Source organism: Lampetra planeri, chromosome 43, assembly GCF_965212315.1.
Source record: "Lampetra planeri chromosome 43, kcLamPlan1.2.h2, whole genome shotgun sequence".
NCBI lineage: Eukaryota > Metazoa > Chordata > Hyperoartia > Petromyzontiformes > Petromyzontidae > Lampetra > Lampetra planeri.
The window spans coordinates 6,192,757-6,209,520 of NC_136149.1; the positions used below are offsets into that span (position 1 = coordinate 6,192,757).

Consider the following 16,764-nt stretch of genomic DNA (forward strand, 5'->3'; position numbering starts at 1 on the left):
TACAGGATGGACACAAACCACCTCCCCACACCCAATCAGTGTTGACCAGAGTCTTTCTATCTTGATTTTAAGCTTTCGTGACTGCAGGAATCCATCCTCTTTGGTTATTTCGGTAAAGTCACGTGAGCTATTATTTTTCTACCTCCGTGACTTTACCGAAAGAACCAAAGAGGTACAGAGTATTTCTGTTACCGTTACTTGGAACAACAAAAACCATCGCAACCCCCTCGAATGAAGTGACCGCGCGAATCTGAAGCCCTCTCACTCTCACCCTTCTCCACTTTCTGTATTTGCATGTTAACCAATTATTGCGGCAATGCGTGCGGTGTGCCGTTTCGACAAAACCGCGGTGTTAAGTGAAATCTTATTCAAATTGCCAATGAAAATGTTTGGAGAAATTCAACCAAGAAACGAATTTAAGTGATTAACTTTGCTTACACGTGATTTGTTTGTTTACGTTTTGAATCGATTCGGATAGAATCTCTTTTAAAAGGATCGGAGATGTGGGGGGTTGGCGGTTAGCACGGGTGCTGCCCCCTCCCCCCCAGCCGCCGGCACCTCCCCATCGCCCTGCGCTCAAAATACACATTTTTATTTTCGAGGTGGTTAGTATATTTTTTAATTAATTTAGCGTGTATATAGCCATTTGCAAGGCTTTACTTGAAACGTTATCCAAATTCCCAATGTCCGTGACCTCTGGTCGTGCCAATGTCGTAGCCTTAGTTATTGATTACGCATCGCGAGTCACAAGCTGCTGCTGCTGTGTTTCTCTACTCGTTGGGGGGTGGTTGGATTCTAGATTTGAAGCTTTCGTGACTGCAAGGATTCATACTCTTAGGTTTGTTTTGTTTTCGGTAAAGTCACGTAGGTAAAAATAAAAATTAATAATAAAATAGAAATAATAATAGAAATAAAATAATAAATCACGACGTTTTGGAGGCAACACAAGCTTCCTTCATCAGGTGTAAAAAGGCACAGCAAAATAACTGTAGAGTTATTTTGCTGTGCAACTTTACAGTTATTTTGCTGTGCCTTTTTAAATATTTTATATTAAGTTCGCTTGCTTGCTTACGACCGTGCAAATCTTTCGGTCTTTTTTAACCCACTTCCCGTGATCCAATCGAGCTGACATTTTGCACACAGACTCGTTGTGCGTGACAATTAATGTTCGTGAAATTTTTTTTCCAAAATTTTACACTTTTTAGGACAAAAATATTATATTTAATTACCAATTGCTTAATGGTGCAATGCAATCATCTGACCCATAGGTGGCAGCTATCTCAAGAGGACTCTAGCCGCCACACATATAAAGGATTTATAGTGAAAAACTTTGTTTTTACGGGTTATACTTGTTACACCTGATGAAGAAAGCTTGTGTTGCGTCCGAAACGTGGTGATTTATTATTTTATTTCTATAATTTTTATTATTTATTTGTAGTTTTTACCTACGTGACTTTACCGAAAAAAACCTATGGGTGGTTGGATTGTCAATAGTGGCTGCTTTAGTTGCACTTGTTGACCTGGACAGCCCTTGAATGTTGCGTTAACACGTTCGGTGACGATCATCTTTTGACCTTCCTTTCCATGAAGAAGGGCAGCATTGGGGTGGATTGCGTCTCCGTACGAACAGTCCAACACTGCCTAAACGCCAGTGCAATACAAACTCATAATGGAGTGTTCAGACTTTGAAAATCGATTTATTGAATTACTTTTTGTTTTAAGTTTGTTGTCCTTACCCCGGCACCTCCGATCAGCACGGTTGGCTACGTACGGTGCGGAGGAAGTTCAACATACATTCAGAAGTATAACTTAACCATATCTGTGTATGTCTGCTATAAATTGTCTGGCAAGGTTGCATATGATTATTTATTCAATGAATCTAGTGTATGACAAGTGTTACCTTTAGGCTAATGAAACGCATATTACAAAATATACAAGACAAGACAAATAAGAGTTTGAAACGGACAAATAAATAATCGAATCACAATCCCAGTGATTGATTTGTTCACAGCCCTAGTGAGTGAGCCACCGGTGTGTCGTAACCGTCCATCCGGGTGCCGCAACGGCCGTCTGGAACGCTCTTCCGATTCTCGGAAACCACCGCAGCTATCAACTTTCAAATCATCGAGATTGAAAAACTATTGGAGGAGGTTGGTAGTTCAGGGAATGTTGAGTTAAGGGCGGCATGCAGGCCCAGAGTGAACTACTGTGTGCGTGACGGAACAGGGGAGCGGTGTAGTCGTTGCGTGAGAATGATCACTGAAGCACATCGAGCAAAGGCCCTGTGACGAAGGAGGTTCTGGAATTGAAGCGTACTACGCCCATGGCTCGCCGTCAAGATTACGATTGGGAATAAGAATTGTTGAAACAAATGGCAAACATTTCAAGTTGTATGATAAGGAAACCTCTTAAGCAATTGATTATACGGCTTTGAACAAGCCCAATGAATAGGCAATTGCATTTAAAGCTTTCGTGACTGCAGGGATTCATCTTCTTGGTTCTTTCGGTAAAGTCACGTAGAAGGGAAAGAAAATAATAAAAATAAAACATAATAAAATTATTCTCACGACGTTTCGGCCACAACGCAAGCCGACAGACCTGTTCTTCCCCTGAGGACGGCTGCTTGCGTTGTGGCCGAAACGTCGTGAGAATTATTTTATTATGTTTTATTTTATTATTTCCCTTCTACGTGACTTTACCGAAAGAACCAAGAAGAGGTCATTACAATCGGCATTTCTACGCAGACTGGTACCAACAAGCACTGGCCCTGCAATTGATGGAACAAATTAAGTCCGAACCCCAAGAATCCTAATAATAAATCTCATCAGAGTCAAGCATCTCAAATGGGATTATGCACCTCGGGTGAGCATGGTTGGTTCCGTATGGTGCGAAATAAATTCAACATACATTATAGCAAACATTGTGCCCTACTGAGAAGACTGGGCAGGACCCTCCTGAGAAAGAGTCCTGAGACTCGTAAATAGTTTCCTGGATAAGCGAGCATAGATACTAGTAATAAAACAACCATTACATTCTTGAACGACCCTTTACATCCCATCCTAGTGGGGAATGTGGCATATGGGGCCATCCATTTAGTACGTACGCAAAAATCTGTCAACTTGACCCCCCCCTTCCCTGTACGCACGCGGACTTTTTACACCCCCTCCCCCCACCTGCGTACGTACGCCTGACGCACCCCCCCCCCCCATCCTATAGAACGGCCGATATTTAATCCACGCAGAAACGATCAAGGATTAATGATATTAACGTGTTTAAGCAAACAGATAGTCCACCGGCCGGCTGCATTAAATAATTAAGTTGCGTACATTGACCACTTATTTTGCTCAGCTGCGTGATAGCTGCAGTCAGGGGCACGGTGGCACACGAAGTGACACCTCTCCCACAGCTCATTTGAAGGCCAATGTCGACAAATTATATTATTATCGAGGCTTCACCCCCCTCCCCCCCGTTTCCTATGCGTACGTACATTGTCAGTAGACCCCCCATACGCACGCGTACGCATTTGGGTTAACCACCCCCCTCCCCCTTCTACGCGTACGTACTAAATGGATGGCCCCTATCTCGGCGTTTCGATTGATGTACCACGTGTGTATATTGATTATTTACCAAATTGCTTAAAGCTAAGTGAATTCCATAATATAGGTTTTTACGTTAGGTCGCGTAAATATATAAATGTGTCGTTAAAACCTGCCACCACCCGACACAGCCAACTAGTAACAGTACGTGGCCAATTCGTCACTAGTACAGCACACCGGTGTGTTGGAGAGCCAAGCCACAACATTTACAAACTGAGTACGACGTTACACCAGTAATTACAACCAGCTTCATCAGGCGACAGCCAGATTTGTTTGTTGTGCCTTACAAGTTGGCTGTGTCGGGTGGTGTCGGGTTTTAACGACACATATTTACGCGATCTAATCCAAAAACTTCTCTTATGGATGATATTGTACCGTCAAAGCCTACGTGTTAAACTAAGTTAATTCCATTGTTTCCAAGTTCAAGAACTTATGATCCCAATTATCTCGAATACTTTTTCTCTGGGACCTAATTGAAATACCTTTTTGAATGTAACTTCTGAATCTTCTCAGTGGACCACGGAATGTGGTGATGTTATTCCGCACACGTGTGATGTCATGTTGCGTTTTCGTTTCTGCTTTTAAAAGTTTTGTGCAGGGACCACCCATGGATCCACGTTATAACCCAGGCGTGCATGGAAGTATTGCCTGTGTTGATTTCACAAGTGGATTTTATGATAAAAAAAAATATGAAACCGTCTCTCGTCGACTGATCATTTTGTTCTCTCTCACAGTACGGTATTGCCTTCCGAAATGTTTCTTTCGTACACGTACAGCCCTTTTATCGGTCCGCGAGTGAGATTCTCCCTATGTAGTTGTGCAAACTTTGGGGTCGTTAAAAAACGGTTCAAGTTGTATTTTGTGGAGCCAGGTGAGAACTCCAGGATGAGTTGTTTGCAAGAGCGTCCTGGGTCGCCAACATGAAAAGAGCAAAATTACAAATACTGACACGTGAATTACACACATGAAACGCATGGAAATCGGTACAAAAACAACCATCACGTGAGAAATGGAAAATATCGTGCACTAACATCAGGAGAATACGCTTTTGCTACCGAGAGCAATCTTGCAGAAATTTTTTGTGGTGACACCGCTGCGTTGGCATTGGTGTAACAAGCACGGTTGGCAAAAATAAACCCTCGGCACATTCGTCAATAACACTCCCCTCATCAGAAAAAAAAACACAAGAGGCGACGTTTTGGGCAATGGTCCTTCTTCATAGCACACACCTATCGAGGATAGAGTGACTTTACCGAAAGAACCAAAGAGTATGGATTGCTGCAGTCACGAAAGCTTCAAATTAAGATTGGATAATTCGAGTTGGCGACAACAATTATATACACCGTGGGATATGATGAGAATTTAAGTTTTCTGTCCAGTTTTTAAATTTACTAACAGCAACTATTGAGTAACAGGCAAATCTAGATTTGAAGCTTTCGTGACTGCAAGGATTCATACTCTTAGGTTTTTTCGGTAAGGTCACGTAGGTAAAAATAAGTAATAAAAATAATAGCAATGCCAAAATAATAGCAATAATATTATTATTGCTATTATTTTGTGACTTTACCGAAAAAACCTAAGAGTAACAGACAAATCCTTCAATACTCGCTAGGTATTTACTCGTAAATAAATACATTTACATTAATGAATATATTTTTTTATGTTGCTGGTACATTGCATTTGGGAAGATTGGTTCTTGTGAGTGCAAGGCGCAGTGTTTGCCTTTTAACGTTGATTCTGCACAGTCGGCTTAAAACACGAATTATGAAAGGCAATGTGTCCTTTAGCATTATAAGACGCACACCCAACGTTTGCTTTTAAAATGCAGGTACAAAACAATGCGCATGATAATCGGGTGATAGCCACACACGCATGCCCACCGTTCCTATGATCACTGTTACATTGTTTTTACAGCTTTATTTTGGTGATTTCGAAAACGTTTTGGTTTAGACATATTTGTGTGTTGTAGTACAGAGTTAGACTGATAATTATTTTTAATCTAAATTGTCTTATGGTTGTTATTGTTTGACTTGCATCCCACTTTGCTGTTTTTTTCTGGATTTTTCTGTTGCGCGTAATCACTTTAAGATGTTTTTTGTTCATGTTTTTGTTTGTTGCGGTTGCACCCGATTCAAGAGCCGAATGGCTCACAGGGCTACACCTAATAAATGCACTGAACTGAAATGATCTGAAATCATAAAATGGAAAAGTCCATCCAAATCCTGTCACACTCTTAGGTTTTTTCGGTAAAGTCACGTAGGAAAAAAATTATTAAAACAATTATTTCTATAATTTTTATTAGAATTTTTATTATTTCTTTATTTTTACCTACGTGACTTTACCGAAAAAACCTAAGAGTGTGAGTCCTTGCAGTCACGAAAGCTTCAAATCTAGAAATCCTATCACTTCCACCCCTCAGCATAACCATGGAATGGGAACATCCACCCACCCACCCTGCCCAGCCCCCCCCCCCAGCGAGGGTAGCCCCACCCCTTCACCTCGCGGTTACCATGGTGACGGGGCGTTTGGGCCGCGGCCATTTTAGTAGAGGAAAAGTTGTACGGGGTCTGTGTGTTGGGGGGGGGGAGATGATTTGGCTGCTTTAAATTTGCGCACGATAAGCCAATTAGTTGAGCTGTTATTTTTGTCCAGGTCTCTTCTGAAAAAGAAGTTACTATCTCGATGGGCTTTACCTCGTAACATAAAAAGTTTACATTTAGTAATTTTGCTTAGCTTTCCTGCACTTTTACACTCCTTTCGAGTTTTTGTATCGTTCGTTGTAAATTTCTGACCCGCCCCGTACTGGACACCCGTGAAAAAGAGCTTCATAGCTAATCGGATTTCTCCTGCAAGTCTAAATAACATAACAAAACGGCGTACCAACCTCGCTCCCTCCCTACGTAAGATGGCGGCGAGGAGTCTTGCGCGTGACGTCACCGCCAACCCGTGCAGCGCATTCCTCGCGGGCAAGAGGCGCGGCGGGGGCGGCGGCGGCACCTCCCTCGTCCTCACCCTCCTCCTCCCTCCTCCCTCCCATCTCCTCCTCCCCCTCCCTCACATCTCCTCCCCCCTGTGCTGCTGCTGCTACGCTCATTCTCGCCGCCTTCAGCGCCACCAGCGCACGGACGACACAGCCCCGCCAGCAGCGCGCGCGTGTGCGCCTACCCCTCTCAGGTAAAGGCCGCCGCGCCGACATCTCTCGCTGGCCTTGCGCGGCCCGTCGGGGCAGTCCGAAGGTGCCAGGCTGGAGGCTTGAGGCCGGGAGAAGCGACGCTTCATGCACTCGCTCGCTCGCTCATTCGTTCGCTAGCGACTCGCTCACGATTCGTCGCTGGCCAGCCAACTCGTTCGCCACACATTGTGGACGTCTGTGACAAAGCGCTTCTTAGCTCATCGGATTCTTCCCCGGTAAATATGGGTTCTGATTCACTCACCGTTCACTCGCCGCTCTCCGCTATTTCAATCCTCGCTCACGACTCCTCACCGCTCATTACTCACCACAAATTCACCCCTCACCGCTGATTCAGCAGTGACTCCCAACTATTCACCATAGCCCCTCACCCACCCCACCTCTAATTCTTCACAAGCTCATCACCCAACCATAGTCCACTTCTTTCGTCCCTCACCACGAATCCCTCACTCACTCCAGGCCCTCCCTGCCTACCCCCATGCCACCGGTCCCTCGCTAACGCCCTCCTCCCCCCTCAGCCCACCACCACCACCATAATCACCTGGGGGTCTGGCTTCCCTCCACCCTCTGGCGTGTGTGCACGCCTCTTCACTCTCATCACCCTCTCACATTCTCCCCCTCTTATCGCTCCCCTTCTCCCCCCGTGCCTGTCCTCCTGTGCCGTTCCCCGTTTCTCCAGGACATACGCTCCCTGCCATCCTCCCATCCCCTCACCTCCCATCCCCTCCCCTCTCTCTCCTCCTCGCTACTGCTGCTCGGCACCTCCCGCTGTGCGCTCCGCCCTGATCCGTGCTACGCGTGACGCCTCATCCTCATCACATCCTCAGCAAAGCCTCATCTCATCCTCATCACATCCTCATCACATCCTCAGCAGAACCTCATCACATCCTCATCACATCCTCAGCAGAACCTCATCACATTCTCATCCTCATCACACCCTCATCACATCCTCATCACATTCTCATCCTCCTCACATCCTCATCTCATCCTCAGCAGAACCTCATCACATCCTCAGCAGAACCTCATCACTACCTCAGCAGAGCCTCATCAGCGCCTCATCACATCCTCATCACATTCTCATCCTCATCACATCCTCAGCAGAGCCTCATCACATCCTCATCACATCCTCATCACAGCCTCATCACATCCTCATCACATCCTCATCACATCCTCATCACATCCTCGCATCCTCGCATCCTCATCACATCCTCAGCAGAGCCTCATCACATCCTCATCACATCCTCATCACATCCTCCTCGCATCCTCATCACATCCTCATCACATCCTCATCACATCCTCATCACATCCTCAGCAGAGCCTCATCACATCCTCATCACATCCTCATCGCCCCCCCCCCCGGCACCTCCGATTAGCACGGTTGGCTACGTACGGTGCAAGAGAAGTTAAACATACTGTACATACATACTCATCATACTCACAGCATTAATAATAAGGCCAAATCTGGTCCAGGGTGGACTAAAACCGCATCTTCGTATGTCCTATGTTGATGTTTAGCAAACAAACTATAATTCTAATGAGCCAGATGATTGTGGCAGGAGTAGCGAGCGGAGTGTTGAATCGCTGCGCTGATGACGCCTTCTGCCCCCAGTATTTGTGAACGTGGCGGTGTTCGTGTGAGGCCGTTTCATCTTCCACGGTTTCTGTTCTGGCTGGTGATCACATTCGTCGCACAACTGCCCGCGAGTTATATTTTTTAAAATGTTCAAATTGTGCATCATCCTCATCATTAAGTGTCCGCATCATCCGTTGCCGTGGTTTGTGTGTTTTGGGGGATTGTGGGTCCCATCATAATCTTTCGCGAAAGATCGAATCCGGGGGCATCTTCTGCGTCGCGTCCCTCGCGAGCTTGCGACTCCGCGTGTGTGAGTCGCTCAAATCAACTCGGACGTTTTGAGGTCGCATCGCCCGGGGTGGGATATCAATCAACACGGTTTTTAAATATTTAGTCGCCTGCTCAAAATAACTTGATCTACCCCACCGAGGTGCACGCCCGTGCCTCCAAAAGATGCAATGCTAATCCGCCTCAACGGCTATTTCCATCTTCTGGTCAAATAATGGATAACAATCAGCGATTGTTCCACAGACTGCATGAGGAACGTGTAATTTCCAACCAGCAGTGGCCGCGTGGGGAAATGTGGACACGAAGCTAATGCTGTTGTGAATTGATCCCAGTCCTCTGCACTGCGGATGAGTCAATGAGATTCATGTTTTTCAAACGGCTCTGAAATTCTGCGATCATTGTTATCGAGTTGTTGGTCTGTCGCCGAGGTAGGGTTTCGGGTGAGGCGAGGTTTTCATTGTAATGACCTAAGCAGATGCCCGCCACTCGCGCGTGACTTACAGTGGCGCCTTGCTGCCGGAGCAGCGAATGGTGCTTTTGGGCGTGGTGCAGAATACAGCCCTGCTGAGCAGCCCTCCGTGATAATAGACGTGGCCACCACCCCACAGGGCTGGGCGTAGTTGGTGTTTCCAACAGGGAAAAAGGGGAGGGGGGGGCAGCATCTCTCTACCAGGGGTTGGCAACCTAAATAGCAAGAAGTGACATTTTCTTCGAATTGGGTTAAAAAAAAAAATTATATTTCGAGGGCCGCAATGCGTGTGAATATGATACGTGAACTTAATGAATAATGTCAAAGCATATTTTTTGTAATCACTATTTTAAGAACAGCACAGTCATTTGTAATGCCACATTACAAATCATTGTTGGGCTTGTGAGACGTTCACCGTTTATCGAAAAGAATTAGGAGGGTTTTTTTTTACTTGGAAATTATAGTTTTGGGGGCCACGCAGCACTTATTTGAAGAGCCGCAGGTTTGCTGACCCCTGATCTATTCTGAACACAGCTTACAGCTGTTAGCCCAGTGGTTCATGTAGAGCCGGTATCCATGAGGTTGTCGATGGTTGTCGTCTCCGCATAATTATGTAATTTCATCTTGGCTGTGTGCTACCGCTGTGGGAAGTTTCAAGTTAGTTTTGTTTATCCAGATGAGAACTCAAGAGACGAATATGAGTCTCATTTTAAAGAGCGACCTGGATCACTTGCAGAATGATTGACATGATATACCAGTAGTCATGGAGAGACTGGGAATGTGGAATTTCCACCACTGACTCAAGGCCACCAACGTCGCATCCCAGCGAAACGTCGTCCTCAAATTATAAATGTTGTGGGTTGACTCTTCAACACACCGGTGTGCTGTACTAATTGGCACGTTTTGTTCATGTGACAAATCTTGACTTAAAGCTTTCGTGACTGCAGGAATTCATATTCTTGGGTCTTTTGGTATGAATGGATATATATATGTGTGTGGTTTGAATGGATATGTATGTGTGGTCTGAATGGATATACAGACCACACAATCCGTAAAGCTATCACCTCAACCGTTGGGAAGGAACCATCTGAGGACCCGATCAAAACCATCACCTTGCCATACATCGCAGGGGTCATGAGCAAACACAAAATCCAGGTTCGATTTAACACAATACATAAAATTCGTGATCTGATCCCATCTGTGAAGGAGGTGATCCCTGACATGCAATACCCCGGCGTCTACAAACTAAGCTGTGTCTGCGGCAGTAGTTACATTGGGGAAACTAAGCGACATGTCTCGGACCGTGTTCGTGAACATAAGGCAGATCTGAAACACAGTAGGACCAATACCCTGATCATTGTTTAATGCGGTGGGCTCACACGAAAAGTATTTCTCGAAGATGAAGGTACTTTGCAAGCCCACTGGCTATCAACAAAGATTCGTTCATGAAGCCATCCATATATATAGACACAGACACAATTTCAACCGAGAGGATGGGTACAAACTGAGCAATCATTGGAAGGACGTTATTAACCAGTTTAAGTCATAACTGGCTGTGATGTTTCTATCCCACCTTTCGATGTGAGTAGTTATTTTCGACTGTTTGGTTTTACATTAACAGGGTAAATGTCTTTACAGTAACAGGTTAAATGTCTCACTAACACAGCCACCCTTGCTCGTTTTCCTCGATGTGGCGGTGGCTCTGCGATCTTACATTGACATGCTAATCTCTCACAATACAATGGCCACCTCTGCGCCCTCGTCATCGTAGTAGCTCTCCGATCTTACATTGACATGCAAATTTCTCACTTTAACATCACTAGCCCCGCCCACTTCGCTTATGACCCTTGGGCTAAACCCATTTCAAACCTTTAAAATATCCTGCCTCAGCAGCTTTCAGGATATTTTTTCTCTCTCCTGATGACGAATGGTTGTGTTGCGATCGAAACGTTGTAGTTTTTTGTACTTTTTTGTTATTTTTTTTGAACCTATCTACGTGACTTTACCGAAAGAGCCAAGAATGTGAGAAATCTTGCTAGTTGGCTGTCGGGTGGTGGTGGGTTAACGAAACATATTTACGCAGTCTAACCCAACAACCTTTTATGATGAATAACATTGGTCTCGAAAGCCTGCATGTTCAACGAAATATGAAGATGTTGACTGTTACATCTAGATTGTGCCATCAGTGTAAGGAAGGCGCACTGGGATGTTTTTTTTGGCATCTGCCTTATTTATTAAAGTAAACAACGTAAAAAACAAATTTCATGAAGATAATGTTCTACAAAGTCGCAAGTGAAACTTATGTGAGTTATCGGCTTGCTTTCACCTTGTTTAAATTACAGGATGCTTAGGTTTTTATCATGCACCCTTCTCGGATTGATTTTTAAAGGTTATAATACAAATGATAATAATGTGACGTGATGTAATAAAATGCTGGAAATTGCTGACAAGGCTTCAAAGGCGCATCGTAGTTTTGATGCTTCTCTGACTTTTGTTTAGACATTTAACCTGTTAATGCAGTACAGTACACAATTGTCAATCATACGAGAAAACCTCCCCCCCGCACCAATACATAACAAAATAAATACGCAGATATGACATGTCTTTCACATATCCGTCTCTCCACGTAAAAAAATAAAAGTATTTCTCACACAACCCATAGCCGCACAGCTTTCCGGGAGTGCAGGATTTCAGCAGCATTAATTAAATTTAAGCAAACTCTGGACCTGTTTGAACATGCCATGTCTCATAAGCAGTGTCAGGCTCGCTTGCATGAATGCTGGGGAACTGCCAGATGTGAAAGGCAGAGACCTGCCTCTCTTTACGATGTGGGTCCAAATTGGATACAAATGTAATAAACGCATTCTGATCATTAGCATCATTGCGGAAACCTGCTTTTTCTGTGCTGCCCCCAACAAGCATTTCATTGCCTGACAGGTGGGTGTCTCGTAACGAAATACGTCATCGTAGCGTGGCCCACAAACCCCATTCATAATAATAAGTCCGATATACGACACGTGCAGCGAGTTGCAGACAAGTCGGAGGCGCTGGGCACGATTCCCCACTGCAGCGTCCGTCACCGCCACACCTGTGCCATGCGCGGTTATCGATTTACCACGCGGCAGCGCCTGCGGCGGCATGGTTAATTTCCTGTAGCGAGCACTGCCGTCCTTACACGGTGCGTTCTCTTTTACCGTGAGTGCGGCCGCTGGGCAGAGGTCGCAACCGGGTACCCGATACCCGTACCCTACCCGATACTCGGCCAGGTACGGGTACCTGTTTGCGACCCTGGTGCGGCCGGGTACGGGTACGGGTAGACCGTGCGTCACTGGTGAGTAACCGTTTGTCACTCATTTCCCAACGTCTTGTCTCTTCTCACAATTAAAGTTCCTAGAATCAACCCACCCACGCCTGCAACATGGCTTCATCCCAGAGGTCGCAATCGGGTACCCGATACCCGTACCCTACCCGTACCGGGCCGAGTACGGGTAGGGTACGGGTACGGCCGGGTACGGGTACCCGTTTGCGACCCTGGTGCGGCCGGGTACGGGTAAGGAATCAAAACCCGTTTGCGACCTCTGCCGCTGGGTCGGGTGGCACCGAGTGGCGGTGGCACGAAGAAGTGGGAGGGGTGGAGACTGCTCGAGTGGGTCCTCGTAACGCGCAACGTCTCGTCTGGAGAGCGCTCTCGGTGATGTCACGTGCCCTCGGTGATGTCACGTGCCCATGTCCTCTACTGCAGAACTTTGTATGTTTTGCTCAGAATTTTGTCAATCCACTGCTGGATGAAGGCCTCCCCATGCCATGTCAGGACTGGGGGTTCATACGCTTAGGTTTTTTCGGTAAAGTGACGTAGGTAAAAAATAATAGAAATAAAATAATAAATCACGACGTTTCGGAGGCAACACAAGTCTCCGTCATCAGGTGGGACCGTCACAGCTAGATTTACTGTAAATCTAGCTGTGACGGACCCAAATGATGACTTGTGTTGCCTCCGAAACGTCGTGATTTATTATTTTTTTATTTTATTTTATTATAATATTATTTTATTATTTATATAAAAAAATGTTTTACCTACTTGTCTTTACCGAAAAAACCTAAGAGTATGAATCCTTGCAGTCACGAAAGCTTCAAATCTAGAATTAGGGCTGGGGGTTGTTTAATCCATATTTCACCTTGCGAGGCAGTGTGGATTGGGCTTCCAGTAATAAACAGAATCCCAAATGTAGCCTTTTATCATACCTATACTCCTAAATGCAAGCTATAAACCTGTTGCCTATCCTCAGCCTAAAACTTAGTCTTAACTTCAGCCTACCCCAGTTCCATCATCTTATTGTTTAATATAAAAGCTGTGTGCAAGTTTCACTCTCACTATAAACATATTACCTCCCGTAGGTATAAAATAAGATAAAATGTGATCTATTTTATTTTATTTGATACCTACGTGACTTTACCGAAAGAACCAAAGAGTATGGATTCCTGCAGTCACGAAAGCTTCAAATCTAGATTATTTCCTCCCTTTAGGGGCTACTGTGGGGCACAAGCACAGGTGAGAAGTAGCACTGTATCATCTTCAATCGTAGGCTAACATTGCAATTGCAATGTTGGAAAATTACAACTCTCCAATGTGCGACTGTGGTCATCCAGAACAGACCGTAACAACGTATAGCGACGCAATGCCGGATCCACAAATATGAAGGAGACGTCATCACGGCGATGATACACTCTCCTGCTCCTGATGCGGTTATCTGGCTTGACGACCTGAATGTGGAATTGTAGTTGTTGCTCTACATCTACATCAACCATATGAAAGAAGAAGATTGCGATCGCGCTTATTCAGAGGAACTATTTAAAAGTCTTCCACGGTGCTTTGAAGACAGCGGCACAATGTGAATTGCTTTATCCAATGGTGTCAATCAAAATCTTGTGATTGGGGGGTTTTTCTGTTGTGACGAAGGGCATTTGTCCATTGATGTTTCCTGTAATAAGGTTGAATGAACAAGCTTTAAGTGTATTTGTTTGACCAGATGAGATCTCAAGAGATCAGGAAAGTTTCATTTCCAGGAGTGATCTTGGTCACCAAATTGACAAAATCCAATTAAATGAAGTACAAAGATTAAGCAAATATAAATCAACAAAACAAACAACCGTGTCACATGGGAAATTCAAAATACAGCACGAACAAAAATTGTTGTTAAGTAATTAATTCTAAATTCCCTTCAGGTAAGTCGGCTCCAGCAGATTATTTGTTGACTGATCGCAGTACAATTAACAAAAAACGCCATACATTGGTCAATAATGGCACTCGTTTCAGGCAAAAATATAGTTTTACTTTTAAGGCCACAGTGTTACTGACAAATGTGTTTAGTTTTTGTTTGTTATGTGTGTTTGTGCACCACTTGCCAATGCAGCAGCATCACAAAATAATTCCCACAATTTAAAAAAATTAGTTGCACAGAAGCATTGAATAGATATCGGGTGACTAATATGTTATGTAGTGGAGTGGCGCTTCAACGGAACCACGTGCCGACTGCCGACTGCACACTCGCTCGGTAGACAGATGTTTTTATGGTGCAACTTTACCGAATGTGTTTTTTTTACTTCCCCCAGATGGGTACGCACCAAATGTTTTTGCGCGCTAAAATATTTTCCACCGAAGAAGAGTAGTTTCACAAACTGCTATTTTGAAGGAAAGGAAAAAAAAACTCTGAACCGCGTGACCGAATTAAGGAACGGAAATCTCGCCATTTCCTCAACTCCTCTACGAAGTCACTGCCAGGGTTCTCATGCCGGTTTCCCCTCCGTGTCGATTGACCTTTCCTCGCGCGGTCGCTCGATTGCTTCGCGCACACACACAACACATCGGCGCCCTCCTCGCGTCTCTGCGGTGCCACACTTGGAGCGGTTATTGGGGGCGTTATCACTGGAAAAGGGGGAGCTTTGTGCCGATGTGGCCGGGTGGCCACGGCAGCTCAACTATTTAAAACTTAAACTAAATCATTTTTTTATTTTACCAGGTAAGGGCCCACTGAGCTTGTATTGCTCTTTTTCAGAAACAACCTGGCCACAAATTATAGTTCAACGAAGTGGCTTATCATGTAGAAATGTAAAGCAGCCAAATACTTTAAACGCATGTTTCTAAATGTGGAGAGAAAAACCGGAGGACCCAGAGAAAAATTTACGTGACCACCAGGAGAACATACAAACTCCAGATATATAGGCGGTGGGGTCAAGATCGAACCCACGACGTCCTGTATACGAGGTCAGTGAGTTAACATCTCGCCACCGTAGTGCCTCCCGACACATTGACGCCCAGCACCACTAACCTCCAACATATTAATTCCACGCATGCTCATAGACAATGTAGACTGTTGTAAATTGTTACGTGGCCACCGAGGACGGCGCTAAACTCCCCATCGTGTATATTGTATACCTAAAATAATTTGGCCTAATTTTGTACGAGGACTCTTATCTAAAAAGGATGGCATGATACAAATCTGTGAAAGCAGCCGTGTGAAGACTGTGTGAGCAATCTATCGGGGGGCTACATCATCACCTGTGATGTCATTCTCTCTGGGGGTCGGTCCATGTGATGATGACGCCGTTTCACCACGATCTCGTTCTCTGGAATGGATACTTTTGCCTTGTAACCTGACTCTCGATTGCACAATTGTGATTTATAATCGTCATATACTAACAGATTAACGATTAGAAATGTGATAAGTGGTTAAACAACATTGAATGAAATAATAACTTGGTGGAAACACAGTTCTTGATCGTGAGAGTAATGTCGGCATGACCCAAAGTTGTGAGTTCTCAAACACGCTCCTGTGTGAATATGAAGCCGGCTGAATCCTACACCATTGGCAACACATGGACAATGTATTTGTCAAGCAAATGATACGGATCAAAATTACATATGTTATTAAAAATATATATTTATACCAAGAGAACCCCCTGACTTATCAATTTATATTGCAATATTTCATTGAGTTGTGAATTTTTTTTTATATTACCGGCAATCGCATGAACAAAACCGGTAAAAACTGGTTGCCAGTTTGGCACAAGCATAGAAATGTGGAGAGCAATAAACGTGAATGTGTTTACCTCTTTAACTGAGAAGCGACGGGAGCTGCCACGATGGTGTAAGGGTTGGCCGCACATGGGACTTGCATGCCAGACGTCGCCGGCTCGACTCCATCTCCCGGCGCGGCGGTTGAAACGACTGGGCAATCCCCTCCCGCCGCCTTTGTCCACCCAGCAGTAAAAACCTGGTTCACCACGGTTGGTGTGGCTGGTGGGGTGAAACGTGGGTATGCCCGCCCTCTTCCTTCTAAAATACCACTGTAAACGATAACCACTTCCCGACCGTGAGAACTCGTAATCGATTCTCAAAACGGTTACCAGTTGAAGAACCCCAAGTATTTAATCACACGCTTAACCTGTCCAGATTGGGTTAGAAGACGCGTAGATCACCGTGGCGTTGCGCGTGTCCAAGATAAGCAGGGCTGCTTGACAACACGCACGGTCTAACGCAGGCTCGCGTGGCGCGGATGTCGTGCTTGAGAGCAGAGGCAGTGAAACACTCCAGTGCATCGCAGATGGGGACACGGGAGTGCGCAGACGATGACTGCGTGTGGTGCCGGGC

General features: G+C 45.1%; 1 protein-coding gene across 2 annotated transcripts in view; it reads left to right on the top strand.

The window, feature by feature from the left end:
* Positions 1-6,652: 6,652 nt before the first annotated feature.
* The window catches only part of LOC144732639 (plastin-3-like), a 77,982-nt gene continuing 67,870 nt past the window's right edge, over positions 6,653-16,764 (top strand). The window contains exon 1 of one of the 2 annotated variants that reach the window (XM_078614143.1): positions 6,653-6,770. The gene's annotated coding sequence lies outside the window, so the exon portion shown is untranslated. Of the gene's footprint in view, positions 6,771-6,882; positions 7,005-16,764 lie in introns of those variants that run through there. The other variant, XM_078614145.1, reaches the window with a different exon arrangement.